The sequence below is a fragment of the Oncorhynchus masou genome, chromosome 6 (assembly GCF_036934945.1).
Source record: "Oncorhynchus masou masou isolate Uvic2021 chromosome 6, UVic_Omas_1.1, whole genome shotgun sequence".
Classification (NCBI taxonomy): Eukaryota; Metazoa; Chordata; class Actinopteri; order Salmoniformes; family Salmonidae; genus Oncorhynchus; species Oncorhynchus masou.
The window spans coordinates 47,618,875-47,645,126 of NC_088217.1; the positions used below are offsets into that span (position 1 = coordinate 47,618,875).

The 26,252-nt window shown below is 42.1% G+C and overlaps 1 protein-coding gene across 10 annotated transcripts in view; it reads right to left on the reverse strand.

The window, feature by feature from the left end:
• foxp1b (forkhead box P1b) overlaps window positions 1-26,252 on the reverse strand; it is a 206,943-nt gene that overhangs the window by 152,485 nt on the left and 28,206 nt on the right. For all 10 annotated transcript variants that reach the window (XM_064968881.1, XM_064968880.1, XM_064968874.1 and 7 more), the window contains exon 2: window positions 15,396-15,494. The gene's annotated coding sequence lies outside the window, so the exon portion shown is untranslated. The remainder of the gene's footprint in view (window positions 1-15,395; window positions 15,495-26,252) is intronic.

Genomic DNA, 26,252 nt, shown 5'->3' on the forward strand with positions numbered 1-26,252 from the left:
CTGGCAAGGTCTACACACACTCTCAGGCACACGCACACACACTCTTTAAGAGTGTGTATCGGAACACACTCTTAAAGGCTCAGTGAAGTCAAAAATGTGATTTTCCTGTGTTTTATTTGTTTCCACAGTATGAGGTTGAAATAATACTGTGAAATTGTGAAAAGTATGATAATGTTCATTCTAGTGTAAGGTATTTTTTTAAAGACAGCTTGAAATTTCAGCCTGTTTCGGTGGGATGGAGCTTGGCCTGCCTGGTGACATCACCAGACGGTAAATTAGTTAATAGGCCAAACCCCTCTGCCAACAAAAACTAGTTTTCAGTTTTCCACTCCCTACTCAGACCACTCCCAGACAGTTGTGTTGTTTTTGTTCATTTCTCTACAAATTTCATTGAAAACAACCACAGTAAGGTATTTAACTGCTACCCAGAAATGATTTGATATTGAGATAGAAGTGGCTGCATTGGACCTTTAATGTTTCCCACTCCCTTTTGTAGTGACCTGTGCTAACCTTGGTCCCACCTCCCGAGGCAGAGCAGGAAGCCGTGCTGAGTGAGTGCTGCTGAGTCAGTCTAGGCCCAGCCTCTCAGCCTCTAGCCTCCCAGTCTCTTACACAATGCAGCCTGCCTAGAGCAGGGGCCTCCCAGCACCTGCCTCAGAACTCTTTTGTGAGATGATCAAATCTGAGGGGCGGGGGGGGGCACTTCCTGCGTGAAACCGCATCCTGAACAGCATCACCGCGTCTCACGGTAAATAAATACTCTCTCCTCACAAAGCTTCCGTCAACTGTCACTGCCTTGGCTCCAATCACCTTCAAGTCCAAACAGGAAAGTGCAGAGAGGCGAGGGAGATGGCAGATATGAGCTTTCATTTGCTTCTTGCTGCAGTTTCGCCTCGGCGGCGGTGCTTCCTATTCTCCTGCTCCGCCAGCTGCCCACGATCTGTTCCGGACCCCTGGTCCTTCCTGCCACCCTTCATTAGTGCATTATCCAGGGGGAGGCGGCGGCCTTAACGCCAGGAAGTCACCATTAGGTGCAACTCGGACCATTTAAGAAGCACGCTGCACAGACACTTGAGGCCAAACACGGGGCTCCTGTAGTAGCCTAGTGAGCCTGTAGCATACAGCAGCACAGAGACAGCTGCCTGCCTTATTAATCATTATCAGATATACATTATCAGAGGAGATACAGCTAAACAACAGAGCATGACAACGGCGACATGACAACAAGCTCACCATTGACAAATTGCTTTTTGTTGCACTGCAGACAGGCTACATGTGTGATTAACTTATTAAATGAAGGGGTGTGATAAGGCAGTTCATTCTTCATGGCGCTGAACTTGACACGTTACATAACAGAGGGGTACACAAGAAAATATAAAAACATCTACTTGAGAATGATGTTTAAAGTTATATTTGGTTTGATTGTATCACCAGAATCTGAAACAAACATCATAACAATGGCTGTCCTACTCCAGCTCTTGCTTAAATGGAGAGAGCATCCAGACCTTCGGTTCCTCAAGCACTCCTTACACTGTTTTATTACATTTGAATGAGTCAAGCTGAAAAGTACATGCAGCTGCTGACTCCAGCCTATCGCTGCTCTGACAATTTTTACAGCATTGTCCACCAGGCTTGACACATCCTTTTATAATTTTTTATTTGACCTTTATTTAACCAGGCAAGTCAGTTAAGAACAAATTCTTATTTTCAATGACGGCCTAGGAACAGTGGGTTAACTGCCTGTTCAGGGGCAGAACGACAGATTTGTACCATGTCAGCTCAGGGGTTTGAACTTGCAACCTTCCAACACTCTAACCACTAGGCTACCCTACCGCCCCATCCTTGTGTGTGTGTGTGTGTGTGTGTGTGTGTGTGTGTGTGTGTGTGTGTGTGTGTGTGTGTGTGTGTGTGTAAAATTATGGATAGCTGAAAGTGTCTTACATGACCCATATACTGTTGATGTCGGAATTGTTGGTAACTATTTAAAATCTTTATGGTTATGCTGTATTTTGATTGCCAGTAAACAGGGGAAGACAAAATATGACATGCAGTTACTCCGATAGAAAAGCTCTGCCCAATTGGAACTTTCAACTGTGGTCTGATGTCATCACTTCTCAACATCGATGGGAGACAGGACAGGACAGGAGCTGAGAGACGCCAGAAGACGGAGCAGATAGTTATTTTCAGATCATTATTTTCACTCAAATCAGTGGAAAAGCCAGGCATATGAAACTTACTCATCCATGGGATTAAAGGAAAGGTTCACCCATTTTGAATGTTATATTGTTTTTGTGGATCTCGGAGTGAGGTTCTATCGTCATGTTTTTATGTGTATCTGAGTTATTGGCATTCAAGCAGGCAGAAATCCGGCCGGTATGACGTAGCACGGTGATAAAGTCGCTCTCACTACACTGAAAGTTAAAACCTCTTAGTGATCCGTCCGATTTGACAACATCCAGTGAAATTTCAGAGCTCCAAATTTAAACTACAGAAATACCAATATTCACGACAATATAAGTGTAATACATCAAAATAAAGCTAAACTTCTTGTTAATCCAACCGCAGTGTCAGATTTCAAAAAGGCTTTACGGCGAAAGCAGACCATGCGATTATCTGAGGACAGCACCCCGCATACAAACACATGAAAATTATTTTCAACCAGGCAAGTGGTGACACAAAAGTCCGAAATAACGTTATAATAAATGCCTTACCTTTAAAGATCTTCTGTTGGCACTCCAAAATGTCCCAGAAACATCACAAATGGTCCTTTTGTTCGATAATGTCCTTCCTTATATCCCCAAAATGTCCATTTATTTGGAGCGTTATATTCAGAAATACACCGGTTCCAACTCGCCCAACATGACTACAAAGTATCTAATAAGTTACCTGTAAACTTGGTACAAACATTTCAAACAACATTCCTAATCCAACCGACGGTATTCTAGAACGGAAATAATCAAAGAAATTTACGACGGAATATACTGTGTTCAATACCGGATAAAAACAACGTGAAGAGCGCTCCAGTTCACACGCATCAAAACAGTAGAGTCCACTTGGCTTGACACTTACTAAGAACAGCCCTACTTCTTCACAGTCCAAAATAAAAATATCTACCAATTTCTAGACTGTTGACATGTAGTGGAAGCCATAGGAACTGCAACCAGGTTCCTATTAAATAGGGAAATAAATAGAAATCCAACTGAAAACCAAGTGACCCCAAAAAAAGAAATTCCTGGATGGTTTGTCCTCAGGGTTTCACCGGTCAAATCAGTTCTGTTATACTCATAGACATTATTTTTTACAGTTTTAGAAACTTTAGAGTGTTTTCTATCCAAATGATATGCATATCCTAGCTTCTGGGCCTGAGTAACAGGCAGTTTACTTTGGGCACGCTTTTCATCCAGACTTGAAAGTACTGCCCCCTATCCCTAAGACGTTTTAATAGGAAAATTACTTTTCGATCATGAAAACGTCTACTAATAAGTATGTCAGATTTCAATACAGGCCAATATTATAACTCTGGAGGATGTCTTCTCTCAAATGAGTGATTGATCCTATTTTTGCGATATCCCTACATCGAGAAATGTGTCATTTAACGGCGGGTCTAATCTAGCACATTGTTCCTATTTGTCTGCGTCTTTAGTCCAGGGTGCATTGCATGGTGCCGTTGCGAGAGATATTATAGAAAGGAGATAGGAAACCAATTAATGAAGTAATGTATAACGTCCCACCCAGCAGACTGTCGACCAATCGAATTCCCGTTGTCATGCTGCGTCCCGTGGTTGCAAAGCTAATCGTCATGCAATCCCTTCTCAAAGTCAGTGTATATGACGAGATACAACTTTTGAGGAAAATAAGCACGTAATGTAATGATTCCAAAGCTATTCGATACCACAGATAGCAAGTTAATTATCTCACATCTCTGAAAATATTTGTTATGTGGTACTAGTTTTTTTAGCTAGTGCCCAATAGACTCCCATTCACTCCTTGAAGGAGAGCGCTCCTTGTCCCAGAATTGTTCAGAATGCACCGCGTGGCCCATTCACGTAGCCTCAGCAATGTTTTCCATCTCCTCAAACGTATATCTGCTGTTGCGAATGTTAGAGTCCACTCTGTAAACCACATCGATCTGCAGGTTGAACAGACTCCTAAATTGATAGTGCAGTTTGTTTAGGCAATTTTTACAGCTAACTAGCTGTGTTACATGCTGATATTGTCTTTGGTATTATTGTGTGTAGCTACATTTTCTAGCTAGGTACCTAGCTAGCTAGACAGCCAGCCCATAGAGAGCATTGCATTGTGGATTTTGTTGTCGACTTCAGCTGCAACAGATTTCCAAAACGATTTTCCATGTTGCTACCAAACTTATTATAATGCCAAAATGAAGCACTTATTCACACCGTAAATTAAAGGAATTAGTGGTTTTGAGTGGATTTTTCCTTTAAGGTTGTGTTGAAACACCATGCACTGAGTGAGTGATGCACCTTAATTCAACGTTTAGTGCCATCTGGATCCTATTGGGTACAGTACTATTTTAACATCTTATCAGGAATCCGTTGAGCAGTGATTAAGCTAGGTTACTGATCTGATAAGGCCCGCCTGCTCTCTACAGTGGAAGTCGTGTTAAGTGGGCCGTATGTTGAGCTACTGTTAAATGCGTATTGAGGTCTGCCATGCCGGTCAGGTGGCTACAGGCTACACCACACAGTGTTCAATCCATGCCTGAGGAGCAGACTCACTGGGCAGACACATTACTTAAAGGGCAACATCTCACTGAGCATGCCTCGACCTGCCCGAGGGGGGTGTTTGTGTGTCGTGAGTGTGTGTTTGTATCAAAGTGTGTATGTCCTTATATGTACTGTGTGTGTGTGTGTGTGTGTGTGTGTGTGTGTGTGTGTGTGTGTGTGTGTGTGTGTGTGTGTGTGTGTGTGTGTGTGTGTGTGTGAGAGTGTGTGTGTGTGTATGTGTCTGTGAGAGGGAGCCCTATATCCTGAGGATTCTTAGTTGTTGTTCATTTCCTGTTCAGAGACAAAATAAGCACATAAAGGCCAAACGGCGCTCTTCCCTGGCCTTCAACCACATCACAGCAGTTTTCCATACAAGTGGCTAACCACAAATAATTATACAATTAAAACAATTTTCTGCGTCCATCAGATCTATTTTGCCATTAGAATGACACCAGAGCATTGAGGCCTCACTCGCTCTTTCCCTGAGCAAAACCCTCTCCTCTTGATCACACAACTAGACAGAAACCTCCGCAACAAAAGAAAACGCCAACTGAGCTGTGAGGAATAGGGGGTCTATTTGTTTAGCAGGATGTTAATGAATAAAGCAGGACCCGGTGGCATTCAGTATGAACCACCGTTTTCATAGGGCCACAAGGAAACGGAGAGGTTCATTTGACTGTTGGTTTAAATTAACCTTCAGTTGCTGAGAGAAAAGGACTTGAGTGACATTACTATTTTCTAAGACAATACTTCCTTACGCTTGTCGTACTTGACATAAATTATTCATTATGACAAAGAAAAGCAGCGCTAAACAAATAAGTCATAAATGAAAGGTCAATACCGACCGGCATTGTAAGATAAATCAAATAAGAATTCATACATACATGATGATTGTGATCATTTCACAAAACAGCCACAGTTGAATATGCCTTTGTAAGCAAAACTATAGAGAAAGGGAATAGAGGAGAAATGTATTATATCCATGTCTTATCTATACTGAACAAAAACTATAAACGCAACATGCAATAATACCAAAGATTTAATGAGTTACAGTTCATATGAGGAAATCAGTCAATTGAAATTCATTAGACCCTAATTTATAGATTTCACACGACTGGGCAGGGGCGCAGCCATGGATGGGCCTGGGAGGGCATAGGCCCACCCACTTGAGAGCCAAGCCCATTGACTGGGGAGACAGTTTTTTTCCCCACAAAAAGCTTTATTACGGACAGAAATATTATTAGGCCCATGAAAACGTACAGCGCATGCACATATAGGATGTCTTGTACTGGGAATAAATTCATTCTACTTTCACCCTGGTCACTTCATTTGGACTAAGAAAATACACTTGATGACATTGACAGGAAGCATTATGACCATTATAATCGTATAAACCAGATAGCCTATCAGGTACATGGCCTTAAGTCGGTCATTAGTCACAAAGAGGGTGTCTTGTCCTGCTCCTGAAATCTGCTCCTACACCAATATATAAGAGTTTTGACACTCTTATGTAGGTGTCATAACCAGCCATAAAATAACACAATATTTGTTTCAACAGGTAACATATGTGTCAGGACAGTGTTATCACCATATTATGGCAGGTTATGAAAAGTTATGTCAGACATTGTGACATGATGTAGTACTCGCAAGACCACATATTGAGTGTCTCTGTGGTCTTGTCTAGGTGTCAAATACATTTGTCCTCGGTCTTGTTTTGGTCTCGGACAGTGAGGCCTCCTAATTTCTTCCCGAGATCAGCGCAGTAAGAAAGTTTTATTCAGTCAGTGCATAAAACTGCGTGGCCAGGCAAAATATATACACTCCTTTCTTGAAACAATATCCTTTATATCTATATCTTTATATATCTATTAGAAACATGTTTGCGCAGTGGCGAACCTATAGGCCTTCAGTGTGTGACAGATTCGTGATTATAATATATAATAATAATAATATATCCCATTTAGCAGACGCTTTTGTCCAAAGCGACTTACAAGTCGGCTGGGGCCACTACTTTTACATATGGGTGGCCCCAGCGGGAATCGAACCCACGACGCTTGGCGTTGCAAGCGCCATGCTCTACCGACTGAGCCACACAGTCGGTAGGACAACAACCGTAATACCAGCGCACTCAGGTAGGTGGTGCACTTTTTGTAAAACACAAAGGGCCAGTGGTGTAGTGGAGGGTATAGGCAGGCCAGTGGTGTAGTGGAGGGTATAGGCAGGCCAGTGGTGTAGTGGAGGGTATAGGCAGGCCAGTGGTGTAGTGGAGGGTATAGGCAGGCCAGTGGTGTAGTGGAGGGTATAGGCAGGCCAGTGGTGTAGTGGAGGGTATAGGCAGGTATAAGCCGTATACTCACCTTTTCTTCAGTGTGCATTGCTTATACTCATTTCTTAATCCCTACGGATGCGTATCAAAGTAGTATAGTGGAGGTATATAAATTATCAATGATGATAGTACAATAGAGAAATCATTAGTCATTCATTAGTAGTAGCCTACACAATCGCAAAGCCTTATGAAATATATATACATGCGCGCTGCACACATAGCCTAGTTTCAGCAGAATATCGTATCTCAACTAGTTTTGGCACGGAGCAGCTCACAGAAGAATGACATCGGTAGCCAGTAGGGTAGGGTAGGGTAGGAAAGACATTTCAACTTATATCAACCAGTAAAAACTAACTAAGGCAACAATGGATATGTAAACCAGGTACTGGAAAGTTTAGTCCGAAGTGTTGGTTAGTATCCAATTTGTGATGCGCAATTGTCATCATGTGCTGTTTGCATCAGGGCCGTAGACATGGATGGGCCTGGGTGGACAGAGGCCCACCCACTGGGGAGCCAGGCTCCGACAGGCCCACCCAATCAGATTGATGTGGTTTAAGCGTTATTGTGGACTTAGATCATCAATTGTTTGTATTTTTTCTATTTAAAAAATGTGTGATTTTGAGAGTAAAAATTTGAAAAAAATCTATAGGAAACCATTGTTTTTTTAAAACACGATTTTTCGCACAGGGTGGCTACCCTTCACTGGGCGGGTCGTTTGGGAACGTTTTGGCAAAATTAGAGTATACCCACTTCTCAATGCACCAATGCATAGGGCCGATGGAAAGACAGCAGTCACACACAGCATGATGTTAAAGGATAAGCAGTCCATAAACTCGGACATAATAAGCCAGTAGGTCCCAATCATAAGAATACTGTCACGCCCTGACCTTAGAGATCCTTTTTATGTCTCTATTTGGTTTGGTCAGGATGTGATTTGGGGTGGGTATTCTATGTTTGGCCGGGTAGGGTTTGGCATCTTTTCTAAATAAAAGAATATGTACCCTCACAACGCTGCACCTTGGTCCTCTTCATTCAACGTCCGTGACAGAACTTCCCACCAACAACGGACCAAGCAGCGTGGTAAGGAGGAGCAGCGTGTCCAGGATTCATGGACTTGGGAGGAGATCCTGGACGGTACGGGACCCTGGAGGCAGGCTGGGGAGTATCGCCATCCGTGCTTAACACGGCGAGCGTCGTACTGGTCAGGCACCGTGTTATGCGGTGGAGCGCACGGTGTCTCCAGTGCGCATGCACAGCCTGGTGCGCAACCTTCCAGCCCCCCGAATCGGCCGAGCTAGAGTGGGCATCCAGCCAGTTTGGAGGATGCCGGCTCTGCGCATCTGGCTGCCAGTAGGTCTCTACGGCCCGGGATATCCTGCGCCGGCTCTGCGTCCTGTGCCTGCGCCCCGCATCTGCAGGGCGAAAAACCATCCAGCCAGGACGGATTGTGCAGGCTCTACGCTCAAGACCTCCAGTGCGCCTCCACGGCCCAGTGTATCCTGTGCCTATCCCCAGAAGGACAGGGCCTCCTGTATGTCTCCCCAGCCTGGTGAGCCCTGTGGCGGCTCAACGTACCAGACTGCCCATACGTCTCCTCCTTCCAGTGATGATCCATGGCAAGAAGCCTCCAGTGATGATCCTTGGCACGAAGCCTCCAGTGATGATCCATGGCACGAAGCCTCCAGTGATGATCCATGGCACGAAGCCTCCAGTGATGATCCATGGCACGAAGCCTCCAGTGATGATCCTTGGCACGAAGCCTCCAGTGATGATCCTTGGCACGAAGCCTCCAGTGATGATCCTTGGCACGAAGCCTCCAGTGATGATCCTTGGCACGAAGCCTCCAGTGATGATCCTTGGCACGAAGCCTCCAGTGATGATCCTTGGCACGAAGCCTCCAGTGATGATCCTTGGCACGAAGCCTCCAGTGATGATCCTTGGCACGAAGCCTCCAGTGATGATCCTTGGCACGAAGCCTCCAGTGATGATCCATGGCACAAAGCCTCCAGTGATGATCCATGGCACGAAGCCTCCAGTGATGATCCATGGCACGAAGCCTTCAGTGATGATCCAAGGCAAGAAGCCTCCAGTGATGATCCATGGCACGAAGCCTCCAGTGAGGAGTCATGGCACGAAGCCTACAGCGACGGTGCCCAGTCCGGAGCCTCCAGCGACAGTCTCCAGTCCTGGGCCCCCAGCGACGGTCCCCAGCCCGCTACGAGGGTCCCCGCACCAGAGGTGCCACCAAAGTGGGGTGAGCCAGTGGTGGAGCGGGGTCTGCGTCCCGCACCTGAGCCGCCACCGCGGATAGATGCCCACCCAGACCCTCCCCTATAGGTTCAAGTTTTGCGGCCGGAGTCCTCATCTTTGGGCGGGGGGGGGGTTACTGTCATGCCCTGACCTTAGAGATCCTTTTTATGTCTCTATTTGGTTTGGTCAGGTGTGATTTGGGGTGGGTATTTTATGTTTGGCTGGGTAAGGTTCTCAAATCAGGGACAGCTGCATATCATTGTCTCTGATTGAGAACCATACTTAGGTAGCCCTTTTTCCCACCTGTCTTGGTGGGAAGGTGACTTTGTTTATGGCACATAGCCTTTAGCTTCACGGTTTGTTTTGTAGTGTTTATTGTTTTGTTCTGTGTCTTTTCTAAATAAAATAATATGTACGCTCACGACGCTGCATCTTGGTCCTCTTCATTCAACGGCCGTGACAAATACAAAAACACAACCATTAAGCATTTCCTAATCAAAATGTACAACTATTACTTCCCATTGCAAAAAAACATTTCACATTTAGCACACAAATATACGGGTGACCTAAAGTTAAGTGAAAATATGAAACAGACAATCATAACTTCAATCAAAAATATCAAATTCCCAGTTTATGCCACAAAACCAACTTCTTAAGAGGTTTTTAAAAAGGTTCTATTTGACTCAATGTTCCATGACGTACACTAAGTTATTGTTTGCAGAATAAATGGGATGCAGTTCAATGCTAGTCTCAAAAATATTGCTATCGAGTTGAAAATCACACATTGTTTGTTGCCTTCATTTGGGATGTACTGTTTCAGTTTCAATGGTTCAATATTCTGGACAAAAACAGACAAATGTAACAAAGACTGGGAATGACAATACAATCAAACTAGCAAGGGCAATGATCACAAGTTAGTCATAACGTGGCTAATAGGCTAGTATATCTATTTATGTACCAAACAAAAAACACGGAGCCTAACATTAGCTAGATATCTAGCTAGCTGCTAGGAGAATGTCATGTCATGCCAATGAATGACTGACTTTTTCCCCTCATATAATTTTTTGGCAATAGACAGCTCAAGATGCAGGTGTCATTTGGTTATCTAGCAAGAACTTGAACGACTGTTAAAAAAGTTAGCATATCTCCTGCATTTGGAAATTCACTCTAGCTATCTGCTCCGATTTTAGAGCACTCGCGTCTGAGTGTGGCAAGCATTAGTTGATGTGCATAGTTGAGGGAGAGAGAGTCTACCATTTCATGGTTGTTTGATCAATAGGACTATAAAGTTCCCAAAAGTAAGAGGACTTCCGTGCAGTGTTGATTTTAGCATGTAACTGTTGATGGGGCAAACTCATAAAAAAAGTTTTTATACATGCCGGCAAGGACACTAAACAATACATTAATTGCAGTATAACTGCAACAAGCCTAGCCCACAAACTGTTAGGGCCTACAGAACACTGTCCCATCAGCAGAGCTTTCTTTCCAGCACAATTGAGTGAATCCTTACCCCCGCTATAACTGGCTATCAGCAGAGACTTGCCTCGTTTACTGCCTTTTTTTAAAACATAGTTGATATGGCTGACTTGCTTAAACAATTGTGGTTTCTACTAACAATTGAGATGTACAAACTATGGCATAAGGGAACGATGATCGGATAAAACGCATTCCGTAATTTTGATTAAGACATTAATGAGCGAGCGACGACAGACAGTCAATATATCTATGTGTTCAGCACCTTTGAAATGTTCAGCACCTTTGAAATGTACAGCGACAGAATGCAGAACATGGGCTGCTCTAACACTATTTTCCCTGTACACCAAGTCAGAACCGTAGGATAAATAAAGGGGGCATATAAGCAGACAACGAAACCTCTTACAATATTAGATGAAGACATTGCCCAAAAACAGGTTATAGGCTACATGTGTTTTTATTTTTTAATTTTCAGCCATTATTTTCAGCCATTTTTGCAATTCATTCCAGTCATTGACAGCAGAGAACTGGAATGAAAGGTGGCCAAAAGAGGTGTTGGCTTTGGGGATGACCAGTAAGAAATTAAGAGGCAAAAATAGACCAAATTATTAGAGTGAGGCACATGGGCTACTAACAGCTTACTACACAACACCCACTTAGTTTTACTTTCTTAGCTACAGTATACATATCTCCCTTACAAATTACATCATTTATGCAGCCGCATACAATACATTTTTGGACTCCGCTTGGCTCGTGATGTGCTCACTTAAACATGAAGGTGGCGCCTCACAGCCACTTCATAGAATAGCAGGCTCCTGGTTGCTTTGCACTGCTTGCAGTTAGCCGCTGATTCCTTCCAAACAACTCATTGTTGAATTTGCCAATGGCCGATGAGCACCGATATGTTTATCTATAATTTTTCATCATTATTTATCTTTATAAGACAATGATTAAAAAGGATTTGCCAGTAGATTGTCGACTTGATTCATGATGATGACTGCTAGCTAAGACTTTGAAAGTATGATGTTGACATGATCAGTCCAATCAAAGCTACTGTACATATAACGTGATTTGACGTCATTACATCTGTAGCCAATGACCTTGAGCCTTCTTGGAAGGGCACTTGTAATATAAAACTCTATGGCAGGACCCAAAGGGCAAAAATGTTGGATGTCTACCCTTACTAAGGACATAAACTTCACGATGACGTAGTGTCCCCATGAGTGACAGAATACTGAGCCAATCACAGAGGCGTAGAAGGGCCATTGTTCCTCTCTGTGTTTGGGTTAGTAAAAATATGTAACGTAGCTCTATTTTACCTCTGCATGCATTTTTTCCACTATTCGGACTGTCTAAATAATCCATACTGGACATTTTGAAGTCTTATTATGGTGGTGATTTGACAAAATTAATGGTCTTGAATTGGACTCACATTTTTCTGGTTTCGGTCTTGACTCGGTCTCTGACCCCTTACCCCCTCTTGACTGTCTCGATTTGCTCCGGTCTTGGAGCAAATCGAGTCTCACTTTAGGTGGTCATGAACACAACACTGATGACATAGTATGATGTGTCATTATGTGTTATGAAAAACTAGTCTTGGAGGTGTGTTTCCTGACCAATTCCGCATTTGGTTAATGATATTTGGCCCCATTAGAAGGAATGCCTATTTCACTTCCTCTAAATCCCCAGAATGAATCTAAGACAACATTTATTACAGATTTCTTTAGTTGAAGTTTTTGTTGTGGATGTTTTAGTTGCACAGTTTTACATCTGACTAAGGTGTTTGGTGCAGTAAAAATTTACAACGTGTGGTCTTATGTAAACAGACGGAGCTGTTGGGGGTCTGTCTCACTGTCTATGCTATTTGATAGAGAAATCACTGCAGCTGTTCACACAATGTTAGTAGGCAAATGGACACTGTCAAATCAAAATCCAACCTTAATTTACCCATGGTGATGCACGAATATTCCAAACTCTGTTTTAGATGAGACTGACAACAACGATCCTATTTACAGTTTATAGTAAATTTTGACACTAGAATAACTGTTTCTGACTCATATCGATGCCATACATGTAGTTTTCAATGGGATTTGTTGCTTTTTAAAGGCAGTCACTAAGTTAGATGGGGATAGGCGGTGAACAGCAGTCTTTTCACAGATTTTCAATGTGATTCAAGTCGGGCTTTAGCTGGGCCACTCAAGGACTTTCACATTCTTGTTCTGAAACCCTTCCAGCATTGCTTTGGCTGTATGGTTGGGGTCATTGTCCCGTTGGAACGTAAATCTTTGCTTCAGTCTAAGGTCGTTTGCAGGTTCTCATCAAGGATTTGCCTGTATTTGGCTCCATTCATTGTTCCCTCTATCTTTACCAGTCTCCCAGCCCCTGCCGCTGAAAATTCTCCCCATAGCATGATGCTGCCACCACCACGATTCAGGTAGTGATGGTGAGCGGTACCTGGTTTTGCATTCAGGCCAAAGAGATCTATTTTGTCTCATCAGACCACAGAATCTTTTGACATGCTCTCATGTGCCTTTTTGCAATCTCCATGCGCTCCCATAAATCCAAGATTGGTGAAGTGCTGTAGAGACCGTTGTCCTTCTGGCAGATTCTCCCATCTCAGCCAAGGAACTCTGTAGTTCTGTCAGTGTGTTCATTGGGTTCTTAGTCACCTCCCTGACCAAAATACTTCTTGCCCGGTTGCTCAGTTTGGTCGGACGGCCAGCTCTAGAGGCAGAGTCTGACCTACAATGTCAACTGTGTGACCTTATATAGGAAGGTGTGAAACATGTTTTCACTTTGTCATTATGGGGTATTGTGTGTAGATGGGTGGGGGGGGAGAATCGACTTAATCCATTTTGAATTCAAGCTTCAACACAGCAAAATGTGGAATAAATCCCTCTGGGCAAGCAGATTAAGCCCTGCCCTCCTGGCTCTAGCCTGCAGATGACCCTTGACCTGGAAATCCTGCCCCTCTCCCAGTCCACCCACTGAGGACAAGGAACTCTGATAGGGACTCCTTTTCAAGAAGTTCAAGGGAAATGTGCGTCCGCCCAGGCCAGTATGCCTGGGAGGAACCCTTTTATGTTTATGGGCGATCTTGATGAGGATACACACCCATTAGGTTTCAGACATAGAGGAGGTCTGTGGTATTAGCCATGAACAAGTGCACCATCAGCACAGAGAAAGACTCAAACCATTGACCACAGAGACCACAAATGAGGCGTTAAGTAGAGTGGCACAGCAGCAGAGTGGGGCATAGAGATAGAGAGATTTACCCCTCTTCTCCTCTCATCCATGCATGTGTCCTCTCTCCCTCTATCCACTCCTCCCAAAACCAGCCCATCCCCCTCGTTCTTACACTCCCTCCATTTCACATTTACGTCAAAACATGTTGAATGGCCCACAATGCTTTGTCACAAAATAACAACTGTCACCTTCAGCAGAATTCATTAAATCAATGTTAATGTTGTTTTCCTTTAATGTAATTTCTGTAATTGAAATTTAATTCCCCAACAATATTTGGGAAGATTTTTAATTGACGTTTGCTGTAATTAATTGCTGGGCACAAACCAAGGCAGAGCCAGGGAGAAGTTAAAAAACGCAACCTGACAGAGATTGGGAGAGAGGAAAGGGGTACTGGCGGGGCAGGCCGGGGAGAGGGGCCTGCTGGGACGGTTTCATCATCACGGCCACCCCCCTGCTGATTGGGTAGGGAAAGGGAGGGGGAGATAGATTCTTCTTCACAGTCGGGAGATTTAATTGCACACAGATTCCATTACCTCCGCACAAATGTCACGTTCACTTCTGATCAGTGGCAAGGCAGGGCCTGGCAGTCAGCCAGACTAGAGTGCAGAAAGTGTTCAGCCAATCAGAGAACCCATGGCAGACAGAGGAGAGGGACAGGGAGACTAGAGCATGCCAAAGATGTTAAAAACAAAGGACAGTCACACACACACCAAGCTGCCGATGCTACTATGACCGGTGTATCATTCAGCGAGTAAAGTGTGTAATTTTTGTTTTGATTGATATTTTTCAATGATTTTGCCAATATGACACAAGGTGGTCATGATAGTGTTTCATTTTTAATGACTATGTCGTCGGTATGATGATATTCTGTAGACGTTTGTGCAAAACATGTTACATTTTTTAACACAGAACGTTAGAAACCTAACCCTAAAACTGTTTCTAATTGACAAAACAAAAAGAGAAAACATGTTTAGTATAATGTCTAATTTAAGTCACCATTCAAGATCCATACTTGTGTAGTAATACTTTCTGAAATGCATCAACATAGTTATAAATATGTTCAACAAAGTTTCAATATGATAAACCACTTGATAAATGTACACATTCTTTTAAGTGGTTTCATTATTTAAAGTCATAATGCAATTTGGTTAAATAAAAATGGAACATTATTTGGCCTGAACAATTAACAATTCTTGAAAATACTTTTTGAGTATCTGTTGGTATCTAGATTAACCAAATTATAATGAGATGCAAACTAGCATAATAAATAAATCCTACTGTGCTGCAGACTAGTTCACAGATTGGCAGAGCACACACACGGCATTAAAAGTAATTTTAGAGTAGATGTAGATCGAGTAAGAATGTGCTCTTACTGTGTTCACTCGTGTAGGAAAGACTGGCGCTCCATTCTTCCAATGAGAATTCAGCTTAGGTTCTTTGGAGGCGGGATCATCAGCAGTTCACAGATGACACTGTATTTAAGTATGCGAGGGACAGACAGAAGAGAAGGACAGGGGAGATAGACATATATCTATTACAAACAGGATGTGAAAAGGTGGGGAGAGTCCCTACAGTTCACTTAACCCACATCAACCGTGAATGTGAAGAGGGAAAATTAAACGTGATCAGTTCCAACCACACATATTTTACATGAGTTATGACACACTGATTCCTGTTGTCATCTCATGACCTAAATACATAGAGTCATGTCATTGTTTAAATCTTTACAAAAACAGATCAGTGGTGATTGCATAATGTGGTGATGATGCTGCTGATGAAAATGTCAGAGTTAACAAAATGACAACGTATACAACTACAGAACTCTGATTCTCATCTAACTCTGCATGTTCTCAGTGACACACTGAACTATAAACCCACACCATCGTCTGTGAGCTCTGTCTCAAAATAATCTGAATTTTGAAAGGCCATTTTCTGAACACCATTCAGTCAGTTACAAAATGACATTGTGAACGGTATACCATATTTTACGATATACCGGTATTGATACACAGACCGGTTTGAGTTTTTACTTTACCTTCTATAACGGTATTTTAATGTTTGGTTTGTTAAATGTGACACGCCGTGTGTTATGTCCATTTCTATAGTTTACTCCGCATCTTGAGTCATCTCGCTCAGCTCTCTCTCTTTGCATTCCGGTGTCCACAGACCAAGCCCCGCCCCCGGTCAAGAAGCTCATTTGTTGTTCCTCGACCACAAGACACTTGCATTCAGTCTGCATGGTCAACGCAGCACATGCAATAATGTTGATGACAAACAATGCTGTTTTCACTTTGCTTCTTAATATAAATCCCCTAGCGTTCTGTATTTACACTATTAGTTTATGTTTCTTACATCTGAAAACTGATCGTTTGTCTTTTCTTAGGCAGTTGGGCCTAAATCCTGTTAGCCGCTAATGCTAATTGCTAGTTAGCTGGCTAGCTAATAAATGTACTGAGTCAGAGCAAACGTAACTAGCTATACAGCCTGATAATACCAGTGATGTGGGAGACCTAAATTAGAATGATGTTTGTGTAACAGTATCCTCTAAATCAAAGAGGAATACTCGAAGTATGAATATGTTAAGTACATAAAGTAGCTAAGACAAAACATTCAATGTAGCCAAAGACTACATGGTCCCCTAGGAAACACTTATCAACACTTTGGCTCCTACCCTGTCACAATAACTCCTTCCTGGCATTTTTATTCGCTGTCATGTCAAACAACACTGTATTCAAAGTGCCCACTGTTATATTCTAACTATAGAATTAGAATAATCATTATATTTCCATGGAACCAACAGTTCACCCAAGTGTTTAGCTCTAAATGGCAAATCAAATCGCAACATTTGGTTGAAAATAAGCCCTAGATTGTCCGGCCATATCATGCAGCCCCACGTGTGGAAGCCCTATGTATGAAAATACAGATTTTTTTGTGGGGGGTGGGGGTTCAGTTGAATTGAACAGTATAAAGCAATCAGAATGGAGAAAGACCCATTGAAATCACTTAGAATGTATGTGTTGCCACCCTAGGATCACTCACTACTCAAAGCAAATTTAGAACTTTTATTATTCAAAAACATAAAATACTGTCAAATACTGTCATTCTTTTATTTTTTTATACAGTGATTTCATATTTTAGCCATATCGCCCAGCCCGAGTGTGTGTGTGCGTGACCATCTATGTCTTTAGGCCCATCTGTTTATGGCATGAGTGTATAATGTACTTTTGTTCTCCCACCAGAAGAACAGAACATGGAGATCCAGCTCCATTAATTGACCTTGCCTATGACAGCCAGTGTCAAAAGACTAAATATATAACTCTGACTCTTTCTCTGTGCAGCAGTAGTGTGTAGAGGCCACAAACCAGACACAACAAGCCACAGGCCCGCCATCCCAACTCCTCATAATTCACGAGTGTGGAATTCAGCTAACCCCATTAACGCGGCATTGTTTCCACAGCCGGGCCACATTCCTCTGCCCGCCATCAGCCTCTGAACCCCAGATAAGACCCCTCTGATTACCCGTCTGCATGCCTGTCATTACTCCCAAAAAATATGTTGATCCCAATAGACGGCTTCACCTCTCTGAATTTATGGCTGCACCATTGGGGTTCTGCTCAAAAGAGCATTGGCTCAAAAAGGCCCTGTAAACTTTGAGACCCCGCACAGAAGGCACTCACAACAGGCTATTGAGAAAAGACTCAATAAAAAAAGCATACCCCCATGCAGAATTGACAATGGCTCCAAGAAAATCTAACTGATGAGATCATTCTAAAAGAGATTCGATTCATGGTCTCATGTAAGGGATGTAAAGAAAGTGTGAGAGTAAAAGTACTTTTGAAGGTAGGTAATTATACTTAACTTCGCAAATGAGCAGGAAACAGTTAGTGGCTGTTTAGTTTATAGATGTGCCACTGGCTTTCCATCACAAAAAACTGAACAAACAGCCAAACACTGTATGATACAGTACAGTATCTTGAAAGTCATATTCACTGCCAAAACATCCAATAGACATATACAGTACAACAGCTAAGCTATGTTTCACTTGTGGACTTCCACACAGCAGCTGCTCAACACACAACTTTCAGCTTCAGAAGCATGTGTTTTTAATCTCCTCTTTTCACCCAAATTACAATCTTTGTCAGTTTCAAAGGGAACTAGTAACCAGCCACTTTAAAGTAGTGCGCTAATAGATACTTATTTGTGTGTCAAGTTTCCAAGCGATCTGACAACAAATTTGTGGAGATGTTAGTTCTACCCAGGTCCATGAAACATTAGGTAAACTGGATGGGAGCAAGGATAACCTACTTTTCCCTAGGGCTGGGCGGTATGCCGTATTTTACTATATACCGGTATTGATGCACGGACCGGTATGGGTTTTTACTTTATCTTCTAAAACGGTATTTGAATGTTTGGTTTGTTAAATGTGATATGCTGTGTGTAACGTCCATTTGTACAGTTTACTCCGCTACTCGAGTCATCCCTCCACACAGACATAGCCTTGTCACTCAAGGAGCGCATGTTGTTTGACCACGAGTCACTTCCGTTCAGTCTAAATGGTCAATGCAGCACACGCAACGATGTTGTTTCCACTTTTATCTTAATATAAATACACACGCGTTCTATAATTACAATATTGGTTTGTGTTTCTTACATCTGCAAACAGCTAGTTTGTATTTTCTTAGCAAGATAGCCTAAATCGCTAGTTAGCAGGCTAGCTAGGCGGTTTATTGTTGGCTAGCTGACTCGCACTGAGTCAGAGTTAACGTATCTAGCTAATACAGCCTGATACCAGTGCTGGTGGAGACCTAAATCAGCATGTTGTTTGTGCAACAGTATTCTAAATCAAAGAGGAATAGGCTAAGCATGAATATGTTGGCTACATGAATAAAGATTTGCTGTAGCCAAAGATTATAGGGTCCCCTAGGAAACACTGAACATCACTTTGGTTCCTACCCTGTCACAACTCATCCATGGCATTTTCATTCGTTGTCATGTCAAACAACACTGTACTCAAAGTGCCTAATATTATTTACATTCTAACATTAGAATTAATATAAACATATTTCCATGATTCCAAAAGTTCACCCAGGTGTTTTGATCTAAATTGCAATTGCAACATTTGGTTAAAAAAAGGCCTGATCTCAAATGAGTGCAGGAAATGCAGAAATTGATGGAAGTTATTTTAGGTTGAAGTTTTAATTATTTTTATTTAACTAGGCAAGTCAGTTAAGAACAAATTAGTATTTAAAATGATGGCCTAGGAACAGTGGGTTAACTGCCTTGTTCAGGTGCAGAATGACAGATTTTTACCTTGACAGCTTGGGGATTTGATCTATCAACCTTTCGGTTACCAGCCCAATGCTCTAACCACTAGGATACCTGCCACCCCAGTTGAATTGAACAGTATACTTTAATAATGGGAATTGATGGAAATTGATGCAAAATATATCACTAGCCACTTTAAACAATGCTACTTAATATAATGTTTACATACCCTACATTACTCATCTCATATGTATATACTGTACTCGATACCATCTACTGCATCTTGACTATGCCGTTCTGTACCATCACTCATTCATATATCTTTATGTACATATTCTTTATCCCTTTACACCATGTGTATAAGGTAGTAGTTTTGGAATTGTTAGGTTAGATTACTCGTTGGTTATTATTGCATTGTCGGAACTAGAAGCAGAAGCATTTCGCTACACTCGCATTAACATCTGCTAACCATGTGTATGTGACAAATAGATTTGAAAACAATCAGAATGGAGAAAGGCCCATTGAAATAATTTAGAATGTGTTGCCACTAGAGGTCGACTGATTATGATTTTTCACCGGCGATACCGATTATGGGAGGACCATAAAAGCCGATACCGATTAAATCGGCCGATTTTTTTTTTTTTTTTTTTGTAATAATGACAATTACAACACTACTGAATGAACACTTATTTTACATCAATAAAATCAATTTAGCCTCAAGTAAATAATGAAACATGTTCAATTTGGTTTAAATAATGCAAAACCAAAGTGTTGGAGAAGAAAGTAAAAGTGCAATATGTTCCATGTAAAATATGTGCCATGTAAGACAGCTAACGTTTCAGTTCCTTGCTCAGAACATGAGAACATATGAAAGCTGGTGGTTCCTTTTAACATGGGTCTTCAATATTCCCAGGTAAGAAGTTTTAGGTTGCATTTATTATAGGAATTATAGGACTATTTCCCTCTATACCATTTGTATTTCATTAACCTTTGACTATTGGATGTTCTTATAGGCACTTTAGTATTGCCAGTGTAACAGTATAGCTTCAGTCCCTCTCCTCGCTCCTCCCTGGGCTCGAACCAGTAACACAATGACAATTAGCGTGCGCTAACTAGCTAGCCATTTCACTTCGGTTACACGAGCCTCATCTCAGGAGTTGATAGGCTTGAAGTCATAAACAGCGCAATGCTTGACGCACAACGAAGAGCTGCTGGCAAAACGCACGAAAGTGCTGTTTGAATGAATGTTTACGCACCTGCTTCTGCCTACCACCGCTCAGTCAGATACTTGTATCATATTATATGCAACGCAGGACACGCTAGATAATATCTAGTAATATCATCAACCATGTGTAGTTAACTAGTGATTATGATTGATTGTTTTTTATAAGATAAGTTTAATGCTAGCTAGTAACTTACCTTGGCTTACTGCATTCGCATAACAGGCAGCCTCCTTGTGGAGTGCAACGAGAAAGAGGCAGGTCGTTATTGCGTTGGACTAGTTAAGCTTGCAAGATTGGATCCCCCGAGCTGACAAGGTGAAAATCTGTCATTCTGCCCCTGAACAGGGCACTGTTCCTAGGCCGTCATTGAAAATAAGAATGTGTTCTTAACTGACTTGCCTAGTTAAATAAAGATTAAATAGAGGTGCAAAAAAAATAAAAAATAAAAATCGTCGCCCAAAAATACCAATTTCCGATTGTTTTGAAAACTTGAACTCGGCCCTAATTAAATCGGCCATTCCGATTAATCGGTCGACCTCTAGTTGCCACCCTAGGGTCACGCACTACTCGTGAAGCAAATGTAAAACTTTAATTAATCAAAAACATAAAATACCGTCAAAATTTGAAAAATACCATGATATGATATTTTGGCCATATCATCCTACTTCCCCCCCACCCTCCATGTCCAATACACAGAGGGACCACAGTCAAAGGGAGGTCAAACCATACATAATAAAGGGCCCCATTGACAAACGTCAATACCAAAACATTATATATGGACCAAATGGTGGTTGGTAGCCTCAGAATGCTCTCTGTGTCCAACACAGTCCACCTGAGCTGCGACTGCCTGTCATCAGGTAGCTAGCAGGACTCCATCTGACTAAAGAGAGAGAACATGGTGGCTGGATCGGATCAATGGCTTGACCCATTAAGTCACAACACTCCTAGTACCTCATCTAATAAGAGCGGGCTCCAGGAGCACCCATGGCTGACCCATGTTGCTGGTGACAATTATAAGAGAGTGGTCTTTCAGCAGCGACGCCCACTTGACCTGGCAGCGCAAAGGCAAGGAGGAGATCCACATGATTTAAACTCCTCCCTAAGACGTGCTGACAAGGTTAGAGGGTCAACGCAGACATTAACAGGTCAGTGTGTGGCTCACTTGGGAACAATTACTCCCAGTCACAGCTAAGTGGACACTTGATTGAACACGACGGAGGCAGGACACACTTCCCACAGATAACAATCCCCAGAGCCATTTAGGATAAAAAGCCCTTGTGATACAGCCTTTATGGGCAAAATCCATCTTCCTTTTCCCCTTTAAAGCAATGTGAGAGTGATAGAGAGGCATTCTTTGGAGCAGATGAGCCTCTGAGCATTAACATTTTCTACCAATGCTAATAGCAGCTTATGACATCCAGACAATTACAAGGTGACAGAAAATAATAAAACAATGGTGAGACTGTGTTAATTTCATTAGGAATCAATGAATCTGTTTTCTTGCTTTTTGTTACAGAATATAGAACATTAAGATACTGATAATATAGTATATTATAGAATTATATAATATAGAACTGATAATATAGTGTTTTGGACTTTAACAATTAAGTATAAATGGTCTCAAGGCTCCAAACCAATTAACTTTGAAACCAATGCAATCCAAATATCTAGAAATAGGCCTATATGTGCTTATACTGTAAATATACTTGAGATAAATGAGGGATATTTTGTTAAGGTAGAAGCAGACTTGGCAGTGATGTTCATGTGTTTTCTAATTAGATCTGCCATTGTTGCATTGTCTTGTTTTTTCCAATCTGACCTTTGACCTACTGACAGTTTGACCCACCTCTCACCACAATGAGTAAAACTTCTCCCAGTAAAGCTGATGTTTTTTTCCACGTACACAGTAAAACCTTCTACATGATTCCCATCGGAAACAGTTCGAAACAGTTTGTGCATATATTATGACAACATTTTGTGACGTTTTTGTTTTGGTCCTTTTCGGCTGTTGGTGCACACACAAAAGATTCGAGGAAAGATGAAGTTCGGGAACCACTGTCGTCCCTATACTCCTTCATCTGTCATTGGTCAACAGTAGGGATTCTTCAATGAAGTGTTTGTTGTCATTCAACGATAACGAGACAAGAGTTTGGACACACCTACTCATTCAAGGGGTTTTCTTTATTTTGAATATGTTGTAGAATAATAGTGAAGACATTAAAACTATGAAATAACACTAAGAATAATGTAGTAACCAAAAGTGTTAAACAAATCAAAATAAGTAGCCACCCTTTAAATAGATGACAGCTTTGCACACTCTTGGCATTCTCTCAACCAGCATCACCTGGAATGTTTTTCCAACATTCTTGAAGGAGTGCCTACTTATGCTGAGCACTTGTTGGCTGCTTTTCCTTCACTCTGCGGTCCAACTCATCCCAAACCATCTCAATTGAGTTGAGGTCTGGTGATTGTGGAGGCCAGGTCATCTGATGCAGCACCCCATCACTCTCCTTCTTGGTCAAATAGCCCTTACACAGCCTAGAGGTGTGTTTTGCGTCATTGTCCTGTTGAAAAACAAATGATAGTCCCACTAAGCGCAAACCAGATGGAATGGTGTATCGCTGCATAATGCTGTGGTAGCCATGCTGGTTAAGTGTGCCTTGAATTCTAGATAAATCACCAGCAAAACAACCCCACACCATCACACCTCCTCCTCCATGCTTCACGGTGGGAACCAGACATGCAGAGATAATCTGTTCACCTACTCTGCGTCTCACAAAGACATGGTGGTTGGAACCAAAAATCTCAAATTTGGACTCGTCAGACCAAAGGACAGATTTCCACCGCTCTAATGCCCATTGATAGTGTTTTTTGGCCCAAGCAAGTCTTTTCTTCTAATTGGTGTCCTTTAGTTGCTTTTTTATGAAGGGCTGATTCACATATTCTCCTCTGAACAGTTGATGTTGAGATGTGTCTGTTACTTAAACTCTGAGGTGCAATCTGAGGTGCAGTTAATTAATGATTTCTGAGGCTGGTAACTCTAATGAACTTATCCTCTGCAGCAGAGAACTCTGGCCAGTTTCATCATAGCGCTTGATGGTTTTTGCGACTGCACTTGAAGAAACTTTCAAAGTTCTTGAGATTTCCCGGATTGACTGACATTTATGTCTTAAAAGTAATAATGGACTGTTTGTTTCTCTTTGCTTATTTGAGCTTTTATTTGCCATATTATGGACTTTGTCTTTTGCCAAATAGGGCGATCATCTGTATACCACCCCTTTCATGTCAAAACACAACTGATTGGCTCAAACGCATTAAGAAGGAAAGAAATTCCACCAATGAACTTTTAACAAGGCATACCTGTTAATTGAAATGCATTCCAGGTGACTACCTCATGAAGCTGGTTGAGAGAATGCCAAGAATGTGCAAAGCTGTCATCAAGGCAAAGGGTGGCTACTTTGAAGAATTTAAAATATATATTGACTTATTTAAAACACTGTTTTGGTTACTACATGATTCCATATATATATATATATCACTAGTCAAAAGTTTGGACACACCTACTCATTCCAGGGTTTTTCTTTATCTTTACTATTTTCTACAAATAATGGTGAAGACATCAAAACTATGAAATACCACATATGGAATCATGTAGTAACCAAAACAGTGTTTATATATATAAATAAATGAGGAACAGATGTGTAGGTCAATATCTTGCAGATAAAGAACTGCTCGTGGTAACAAACATCTCCGTGTAAAGTGGTCACTCCATACTTTTCATGCACAAGCATGGTTTATCGATTTGCAAACACATTTTCCCAATTTGCATAAGCTGTGTGTTGGTTGAGGTATTGTTTTTTTGTTCATTGTTTATTTATTTTTCCTTCTCTAAAAATCAGTTCCACATTGTCCTCCCTCTGCAGTGGGCTGAAGCAGCTGTTGGCTGTTAGTGGCTGCAGACGACACAGTTCACCACTTCTCCAGAAGAAATCGAGACAGAGTGCACCACAGCTGCAGCTGATGAGAGCGGGTGTAAAAGTGTGGCAGACAGAGAGAGGAGATGGAGGTTGAGAGAGACGGAGATAGTGGGAGAGTGAGAGTGAGGATGAGAAAGAGAGAGTGAGTGAATGAGAAAGAGATTGAGAGAGAGAAAAAAGGCCAGGCATTGTCTTCCACACTCATGTTCCAGAAATAGAATGACTTTTCTCATAAGATGGTAGAAAAATCACTCTATCCAACAGAGCCCGGCGGACTATGCCATTACAGGTCCATCCTCATCACAGGCACTTCCCCTCTCCACGACGGAGGAGCATGAGGCAAGGCGAGCGAGCGGTAGAGGAGCCAGGAAGCCATGCTTTAGGAAGGAGGAAAGGAGCTGAGGCGGAGGATGTCTCCCCGCTCTCTCTCTCTCCCCCTCTCCAGCTCCTCTCATTAACTGGGATCCTTTCCAATTCATTTAGGACCCCTGAGATACAACCTTCCCCCAGAATTTACCGAAATGACACAATATTAGCAGATTTGCATATGCGGAACTGTGGAAGCAACAGGCTCTCCTGCTCAATTGACCTATTGGTTGTTGTGGCAGCGGAGTTATTCCCGGGGACGATTTTGTAACCAAGTGTGCGTCATGTGAATACCATCTGGGTACCACTTATTTAAAGCTGGCAGAAGTCCCGTGGCAGCCACCCTGGCAATGAGGAGGAAGGGAATAAATTGCATCATTTACTTAACATCCATTTGCCGTTGTGCCCGTTAAAAACCCATGACTAAATAATTTGGTTATTTCGGCTGCCAGTTACCGCTGTCAGCCAAATTGCGTTGTACATGCGACAAACAGTGCAACTGTCAAAGGGCTGATGAAGGAGTTATCGTAGATGTTAACCACATGAAATCACATTTACAGCAAGTATATTAACAACCTTCAATCCATTTACAGCAAAGAAATGTCCCAGCACATTATGTACAGCACACCACACATAAACAGACAATAAACACATTGTAATTATAATGCCAACTCTTTAATTAGTGGGTCATTTGGGGATGGTCGAACTCACTAATTGTCAGAGTGATGTGAATGGATGGGGGGAGGGGGGGGGGGACACACGTAAGGAGATCAAGCCTCGGGCCCAAAGTTATATATTCCCTACTCTCCTAGCGTGTTAGGAAGCAGAAAATTCAATTGGCATGGTTCCAAAGTAGAAGAGTTGAGTTCCAAACAACCTAAATCAGGAGGGACAAACCTCATGCAAATCATTTACATGAGCTAAACTGTAAGAAAGCCTAACACATCTAAAGGTCTCACATAATGAAGGTTTTCAGAGTGAGAACAATAAGTGTGCCCATTATTAACTGGCTAACAGGTGATCTACGGTAATAATGTCAACTCGGACGAATCGTTGACTTGAATGGGGACTCTGGTTCTATTTCTATGCATTTAATCCTATCCGATAGCCGAAATACGGATAGGTAACTTTGGAAAAACTGGGCCCAGAGGACCAACGGCAGCTTCAATAAGATCCATTTCCAAGGGGTTACAATACAATATAGAGAACATATTTGTATCCAAAAATGTACTAGTCCACATTTTCACCCACGAACACTGCTAATTGTCCTGTGGAATATTACACCTGATTACTTAACAGATACCTTGCCTCACAGGCTGTAAATCGGATTGCAAACATGTACTTGACCTAACAACCTATCCATAACAGGAGAGGACAAAATATACTTTGCGCAATCCAT